General features: G+C 48.2%; 2 pseudogenes across 1 annotated transcript; both read right to left on the bottom strand.

The window, feature by feature from the left end:
- Positions 1-565: 565 nt before the first annotated feature.
- Positions 566-4,110, bottom strand: LOC147354761 (zinc finger and SCAN domain-containing protein 5C-like; annotated as a pseudogene). Its single transcript, XR_015146577.1, has 3 exons — positions 3,592-4,110; positions 2,009-3,305; positions 566-1,635 (listed from the first exon to the last, which is right to left on the bottom strand). The product of XR_015146577.1 is annotated as a zinc finger and SCAN domain-containing protein 5C-like (transcript).
- Positions 4,111-6,222: 2,112 nt separating this feature from the next.
- LOC147354760 (protein FAM32A pseudogene) lies at positions 6,223-6,765 on the bottom strand (annotated as a pseudogene).
- Between the last annotated feature and the right edge of the window lie 1,519 nt (positions 6,766-8,284).

Below are 8,284 nucleotides of genomic sequence, written 5' to 3'. Positions count from 1 at the left end.
GTCATGTCCAACTCGTTGCAACCCAACAGACCATAGCCTGCCAGGCTCCTCTGTTCATGGGATTCTCCAGGCAAGAATACTGGAGTGGATTGCCATTCCCTTCTCCAGGGGATCTTCCTGATGAAGGGATCGAACCTGGGTCTTCTGTGCTGCAGTCGGATTCTTTACCACTGAGTCACTGGGGAAGCCTTACAGAGGGATGATATCTCCACATAATAATGGCCATGTAACAAACCGCAGCTATCATCTACTCCATATAAAAAAATCTTGGGGATAGGGTGGGATGATTTGGGGGAATGGCATTGAATCATGTATAATATCATATATGAAACAAGTCGCCAGTCCAGGTTCAATGCACGATAGTGGATGCTTTGGGCTGGTGCACTGGGATGACCCAGTGGGATGGTACGGGGAAGGAGGAGGGAGGAGGCTTCAGAATGGGGAACACATGTATACCTGTGGTGGATTCATTTTGATATATGGCAAAACCAACACAAGATTGTAAAGTTAAAAAATAAAAATGATAAGAAAAAAATCTTGGAAGGGGAAATACCCAGGACACTTATTTGACAGAAATGTCTTTGTTTATTTGAAATTTAAATTTCACTGGTGATCCTCTTTTTCATCTGGACACTCTGCTAGGAGCATCCTGTCTTCCCTAATGGGGAGACAATCAGCAGTGACCTCAGTTTCATGAAGAAGTACTGAAAACTAATGAGACCTGCATTCACTGAAAGAAGAACAACACAAAGCTGAAAGTTATCACAAATACAGAGGCTACACTAAAGCAGAGAACAAAATCTGAAGGGAAGGATAAGTCATCACTCAATATTCACCACATTCATGTGACTGGAACCCCATCAGGTTCCAGTATGATCGTAAGTTCTTCACATGTCACCCTTTCTTTGTATCACATAAGTGACAAAAAATCCCGATTTCCTTCTCGGATCAGAAGGCACTGGGACCTGAGGGCAGGGTCCTGAGACAGTCATCTGGAATGGATTTTCTGGTGGCGTTTGAAAGTCCCCAGCTGATGGAAGGCTCTGTGACACTCGGGGCACACGTAGGGCTTGAGGCCAGAGTGGGTGTGTCGGTGAACATTGAGGTTCCCTCGGTGGCCAAAAGCTCTGTCACAGTGCTCACAACAGAAAGGCTTCTCCTGGGTGTGGGTGCTCTTGTGAGCATGCAGTGTGGAGTTGTGGGTGAACTTCTTGAGGCAGACATCACAGCTGTAGGGCTTCTCGCCAGTGTGGATCCGCTGTGGAACCCACAGGTCTGAAGGCTGTATGAACCCTCTGTTACAGATGTTGTATTGAAAGGGCCTCTCTCCTGTTTGTGTCCTCTGGTGCAAGGTAAGCTGAGATTGATAAGGAAAGCTCTTTTTGCACACCTTGCATTGAGAAGGTGCCTGTCCCGGGGTTTCAGCTCCCTCAGGAAGACTGGTGGGTCCCACGCTGCCAGATGAACCAACGGAATGGGACGCAAGCTGTCCTGAGAACTCTCCTTGATCCAAACATGTGACTGCCTCTTGAAGCACGTCTTGGCAAGTGGGACTGCTGTCCCGCTTCCTTTTAACATGTCTGCGATTCTTCAGAGGACCTCATCCGGATCCGCTTGGAGTGGAAACGTCTCCCTCTGGAACACAAGAGGAAAGGGTTCAGAGCCACATTTGAAGTATCACTTCTTTCCTGGGGACTCTTCCCTCTCTCTCTGCCCTCCCAGAATCTGCTGAAAGAAGAGTTTCAGCACCATATTTATCAAGGAGCATTTTCCATGGTGGCAGTCTCATTGGAACCATCCCTAATCTTGGCTACAGACTTCCCAGCAACCAAACTACCTGAGATTCTAGCTGATGAAACACTCTGGAACATTGACAAGGGAGAAGCTTGGCACTGGAGAAGCAACTCCTACCCCACAACACCAAGGGATGGAAATGCTGGGTACCCCTTCCTGGACATCAGTGGAGGCAGTCATTACCTCCTGTGGTCTCCAAGTTTCTAATACTCACCACGATCCTGCAGAAGTTCAGGCTCTTGAGACGAAAGGGTTCTTGTCACTCCTGTGTCTTCCAGCAGGTCCTTCTCCAAGTTCCCCTTGGAGCACATCTGACCCTCCAGTTCACCTGTTTTAGGAATGGTCTCTGGCGGGAGAGCTTTCTGGCCCTGACAAGGGGAAACCAAGCAGAGTCAATCCCACTGCCTTAGCCCACGGCAAGCTCTGTCTCCTCTATCCCCACCCCCCTCATACCCTGATTTCACACTCCAGCTTTCTGAATATCAATTTGGGGGATATGCCCTGACTGCTTCCCATCAGCCTGATTGGCAATCCTCTTCTGATTCCCATGTCTGTCCTTGATCTATACCGACCACCTCTGGGAAACAGGTCCAGACTTCATAGCTGGCACTGACAATTATCTTTGCACATATCTCTCCACCTCATCTCACATCTCCAAGCCCTGAATCTGAAAGCAGTGGATTCTGGCTCTAGGGCTCCTGACTTCACCACTTGTTGATACCTTGCCTGGATTTGTCTTCGTCATGGAAAGTGGCCTGGGGCATAATAAGATGATAAGCAGTATAGCTGTTATACTGTATAGCTCTATTCTATACTATATAGCTCTATTCATGAGAAATCAGTAGCATCTCCTATCCCGATTCACATTTCAAAAAAATCCTCTCTCTCCAGACATACTCCAAAATCTGAGGGGAAAAATAACTCCAACAGGGAACTTGTTATTCAATTCAAGGTGTTTACAATATCCCCCAATATTAGTGCCTCTGACGAAATCCATCATGGGTGAAACACGTGTGAGTGCATTTACCCCTGATGAACTGAGCCAGCACCATCCCGTGGAAACAGGACTCCTCTCCCTCATGCTTAGGGCCACAAGCTTTCATGGTGAAGGACTATGAAAGATGGATTGTCTTCATTCTCACACTGGTATAAAACGACCAGGAACGGAATGCATCCATGGGAATTCCTGGAGGCAGTGGGTCCATTCCTGTCCTTTGCCAAGTTCTCCCAATTACTTCTGCAGCCACTCTCACCCGACCCTCTTCTACCTGCTCCCAGACTGGAGGTCAGGACATCACACTCACCTGCCCCCTCGACAGGTCCTTGGCTCCTGGCAGATGCTGCCCGTCTTGGCTTTCCTGCTGACCCTCGTCTGGAGGGAAGACCCTGACTGTAGACTGAGGCTCCCTGGCTCGGTCTCCCTCACTGTGCCCCTCACTGACCTCAGATCCTAACATCTCAACACCCGAGAGTGGCATCTAAAAATCCTCGCCTTGGACACGGAGAACAGCCTGTGAGGAAAAATTCAGATAGGATCAGTCTCCCTTCACAAGATCCAAAAAGGTATTCATTGTGTATCCCACCCTAGGAGCCCACCTCCTGGGAATGACATTTGAAAGACCAACACCCTCAAAGTGAGGACCAAAGAAACCTCCAGTGATGCCACAGGCAAGTGCTCACCCCTGTGGGAATCAGTGATTTAGAGCCAAGCCCTCTGATCCTTCTGCTTCATCTCCCAGCTCGCAGCCCCTCATGCCACCGTTCCCTGTCTCACAGGGTCACTAGGGTCCTACTCACCCATTTCGTCAGTTTCTGCTTCTTTCTCAGCACCTCCTCCAGGTCCTTACCAGTCTGGGCACCACTACTTTTGACTAAGACCTGGATGTCCGGTGGCATGCACTTCACGAACTGCTCCAGCACCAGCCTGTCCACCGTGTCCTCCTTGGTGTGAAGATCCAGCCTCAGCCACAGCTCGCAGAGCTCACGGAGCCCCCGCAGAGCTCAAGGAGCCTCCTCAGAGCCTTGATCGGGTCGGATTCGTCCGAGCTGCTAAACGTTCTGAAGCGAACGCACACTCTTCACGGTCGGAGTCAGGGTTTTCCCATCGGGTGTCTTTGTGTGGCGACGCTGTCGACTCTGCTACGGGGCTGTCCGCGTCGAAGCCACGACCCCTTGTCTGGTTCTCAGCCATACCGACTCTAGAGCTTTTCAGTAGGACTCTGGGCAAATGCTTCTAGAAGTGGGTGCCCAACTGACTGCGATGGAAAGGAATTTCCTCTTGCTTTTCCTCAGTAACAGATTCAGTATTCAGAAATATGGGGGCAAAAAAGATAAACGAATGCAGCCAATTAGTTTTATTTTCATCCACCCTACCATCCCTCATCCCAATACTGGGCATTATTCCTCCCTCAGAATTTCACACCAGGGACAAGAATCCATTCTCTTATTCCTCCGACATCCATCTCATAGTACAAGAAACTGTGTGGTCAAAAATGTCCACAGGGCAGTGCTTTAAAGCCCTTGTTGAGAAAATGAACCACACCACACGACACCATGGAGTGTGGAAACAATCTCATCTCACAGAAGATTCCACAAATGAATCACAGTTCCCGTGTGGCCGGAGGGAGATCGGTGGATTTCACACGGTCTCTGAGCGAATGCAAGGTGAACAGAAAGCCAGGACTTACTGAAACCCACTTCCACGTGCCCTGACTTTCGAGCGTTCTCTTTAGACATTTCCCATCAATTACGTCTTTGAAGCCTTCTCGCCTTCCTCGTCCTCAGTTGGGGACTTGCTCTCAAACTCGGCCCGCGGAGAAACGTCTCTCTATGAAGCTGGAAAAAATGCCCGACCTCTCGGCCTGTTACCCAATCGGCGCATGGATTCGTTGAGGGCGGAGCAAACCATTCTAGATAATCCCACTTTACTTGATCACAGGGATTCGATTGCCCATGGAAACTCGCTCAGGAGAAACCACGATTTACTAAAGAGGGCTCCATAGTGATTTAGCGACAGATTCTGTGTATTTTGTTTGTTCTGTTTTTGGCCAAGCAGGGAGGCAGGTGCGGTCTCAGTTCCCAGACCGCGGAAGGAAACCACGCCACCTGCAGCGGGAGCGCTAAGTCTCACCCGCTGGACGGCTAGGGAAATCCCTCGGTTTCCTTTTGGATTTGATTGATTTTGGACTTTGGGGACTGCATTTTGGGGTGAACGGACTGGTTTTAATGATCTCGTCAATTTTTGGTCTCACTCCCTGGAGGGTTTGACGGAGTCAAAGACATGATGGTGGGAGCCAGATCGGTTTGACTCCTCTCGTATTTTCTGTTCTTGTGAGATAAGTATTAAAAAGCTTTTCTAAAATCAGGTGATGAGCAAAGGTGTGAGAAAACGCGAGTTCTAAGCAGTCTTTTTGAAGAGTAGAAGTTGTACACCAATAGGAGAAAAGAAAGACACCTATCACTTCCCGAAGCCTTCCTTTTTCGGAACACCTCGGGAAGAAATCCCCGAACAAGTATGGAGTGAGTGAATCTATCTCAGCATAATAACAGCCATGACGGCAAAACCACGGCTATCACCTATTCCCTGTAGAAAAGTCTTAGAAAATAAGCAGTCTTTGACAGAAATGTGTTTATTTGAAGTTTAAATTCCACGGCAGAGCCTGTCCAATGTGCCAGGAGTATGCAGTTTTACAGTGAAGTCCCACCTAACAGGAAGGCAGTCAACAGTAGGCTCATTTTCATGATGAAATACTGATAACTAATGAGACATGCTTTCATTAGAAGAATAACAAAAGAAAGCAAAAACTGATTGAAACAGGCTACACTAAAGTAGAAAACAAAATCCAAAGGGAGCGATAAGCCATCACTCAAATATCCTCCTCATTCATGTAAATGGAAGCCCCTGGACCCAATATCCTCTGAAGCTCTTCCCATGTCATCCACCCTTTGTGTTACAGAAGTGACAAATCATTGTGAATTTCCTTCTTGGAGCAGAAGGACTTGGACCCGAGGGCAGGGTCCTCGGCCAGTGGTTCAGAATGGGTTTCCTGGTGGGATTTGAGAGACCCCGGGGAGCGGAAGGCCAGTGACACTCGGGGCACATGTAGGGCTCGAGCCCAGAGTGTGACCATGAGGTTCCCACTGTGGTTGAAAGCTTTTTCACAGTGCTCACAGCAGAAAGGCTTCTCTTGGGTTTGTCCTCTGGTGACCATGCAGCGTGGATCGTGAGGAAACTTCTTGTGGCAGAGATGGCAGCCATAGGGCTTCTCGCCCATGTGGGTCTCCTGGTGAACACACACTTCTGGAGGCTGCATGAACCATTGGACATGGAGGTTGCTTTTTTCTTTTTTGAATTTAAAGGGCCATCTCTCTTTAATGCGGTTCCATAATAAGGGCCCATTGCTCTGATAAGCATGGGCTCAGCAGAAGGCTCAAAAGAATGTGTGTAAAAGAATGTTTCCAAAGGCTCCAGAGATGACCCCAACTCTGCTTCCTGCTTCCCCTGGACAATACTCCATCTCCTGGGTGGGGTGGCTACTTGGTCCAGCTGACTTTAGGAATGTCATAGTGCTCCGTGAGTGTGTCCAGGTGTCTGTTGAAGTCCTCCACTCTCTGCTTGTGGGTTTTGGATGCTTTCTTCAGGATCCTCTCCATTTGTCGCTTCTCCTGCACCTTCTCAAAGGCCACCTGGGCTGGGGTCTGCTTGTCGAGGTGGCGCCTCAGCTCCTCCTCCTGGTTCTTCTGGATTTTTTCCCATGGTTTCCAGGAGTTTTGCCTTGTCTCTGTCCTTTTTCTCCTTCCGCTTCGTCACGCCAAGCTCTGTGACTCCTTTCAGCTTCAGGGTTCCCTTTCGGACCTGCTCGTAGGCGTCCATGCTGCCCATCTTTGCATTCGGATTTCTAAATGGACAAAAGTTGGGGGGGTCAGGTTTCTCAAATGGAAATTGGGACAATATCGTTCTCTACTGTAGATCCGAGAGGGTCTCTCTGTGTGGGTTAACACAAATGAACACAGACAAACATCTCTGCTTAGCCCAAGGGCCAGGATTCAGAAGGCCTTGAGGAATAAACGCACCACACAACACCACAGCATGGAGGGTGGCAACACCCTGTAAATCAGGGTGATTTATAAACTTATACATTGATGGAGGCAGGAGGAGGGAACCTGAAAGACCTCTTATTTAAAATGTCTTTTCTGAGTGCGCTTGCCAGATGGCCGCCCAGGGTGGCCGAGATCTGAGGCTGAGGAGCCGCGAGCCTGTTGGGACCTCATCTGACCACCAAGCCCTCGCACCTGAGCTCCACGTGGAGCTGGGAGCTGCACGCTTGCCCTGCCAGGAAGGACGTGACATCACTGCGCCCTCGGCCAATCTGAAGGCCCGGGGCTGGGAGACAGACGGTGTGAGTGAGCTGCGCCTGCTCGGCGCGAAGCTACTGTCTTTCCCTGCAGGTGGTGGTGGACGCTGTCTTCGCTGCTTCTGTGAGGGTGCAGCCTTGAGGCCTCAGAGAAATTCTGACTCCGGTCTCCCAACTGCAGCCACGAACGCCTCAGGTGGAGGACAGAGGACCAGTGACACAAGTGGGAGCACTGGGACAGGAGACTTGAAGTGGAACTTCTCGGATTGTTTTAAGAAAATGGCAGACAAGCCCAACATGGGGAAATCAACAGCTTCGATAAGGCCAAGCTGAAGAAGACTGAGACGCAGAAGAACAGCCTTTCCACCAAAGAGATCATTGAGCAGGAGAAGCAAGCAAAGTAAAATTTCCTGTGAACCTGGAGGATTCTCCACCGCATCATCTTGGAGACCCTGTCCGTGAGGTGGAGGAAAGTCCACCTGCAAGATACACACAAGTGACAAGCTGCACTGTGAGATTAAACAATATGTGTCTAAATTATGAACAGGTTACTGAAGGAATCAAAAGAGAAATTAAAAATTTCCTAGAAACAAATGACAATGAAAACACAACTCAAAACCTATGGGATGCAGCAAAAGCAGTTCTAAGAGGGGAATTTATAGCAATACAGTCCTACCTCAAGAAACAAAAACATTGAATAGACAACCTAACTTTATACCTAAAACAACTGGGAAAAAGAAGAACAAAAAAACCCCCCAAATTAGCAGAAGGAAACAAATCATAAAGATCAGAGCAGAAATAAATGAAAAAGAAATGAAAGAAACAATCGTAAAGATTAATAAAAATAAAAGCTGGTTCTCTGAGAAGATAAACAAAATTGACAAACCTTTTGCCAGACTCATCAAGAAAAAAGAGAGAAGAATCAAATCAACAAAATAAGAAATGAAAAAGGAGAGGTTACAACAGACAACGCAGAAATACAAAGGATTATAGGAGACTTCTGAGCAACTATATGGCATAACCTAAAATGGATAATCTGGAAGAAATGGGCAAATTCTTAGAAAAGTTCAATCTTCCAAGACTGAACCAGGAAGAATTACAAATTATGAACAACCCAATTACAAGCACAGAAATCG

Source organism: Bos grunniens, chromosome 18 (assembly GCF_055505025.1).
Source record: "Bos grunniens cultivar Pamir isolate PY7600 chromosome 18, Bosgru_T2T1.0, whole genome shotgun sequence".
Taxonomy (NCBI): Eukaryota; Metazoa; Chordata; class Mammalia; order Artiodactyla; family Bovidae; genus Bos; species Bos grunniens.
This window is presented reverse-complemented; position numbering and strand designations above follow the sequence as displayed.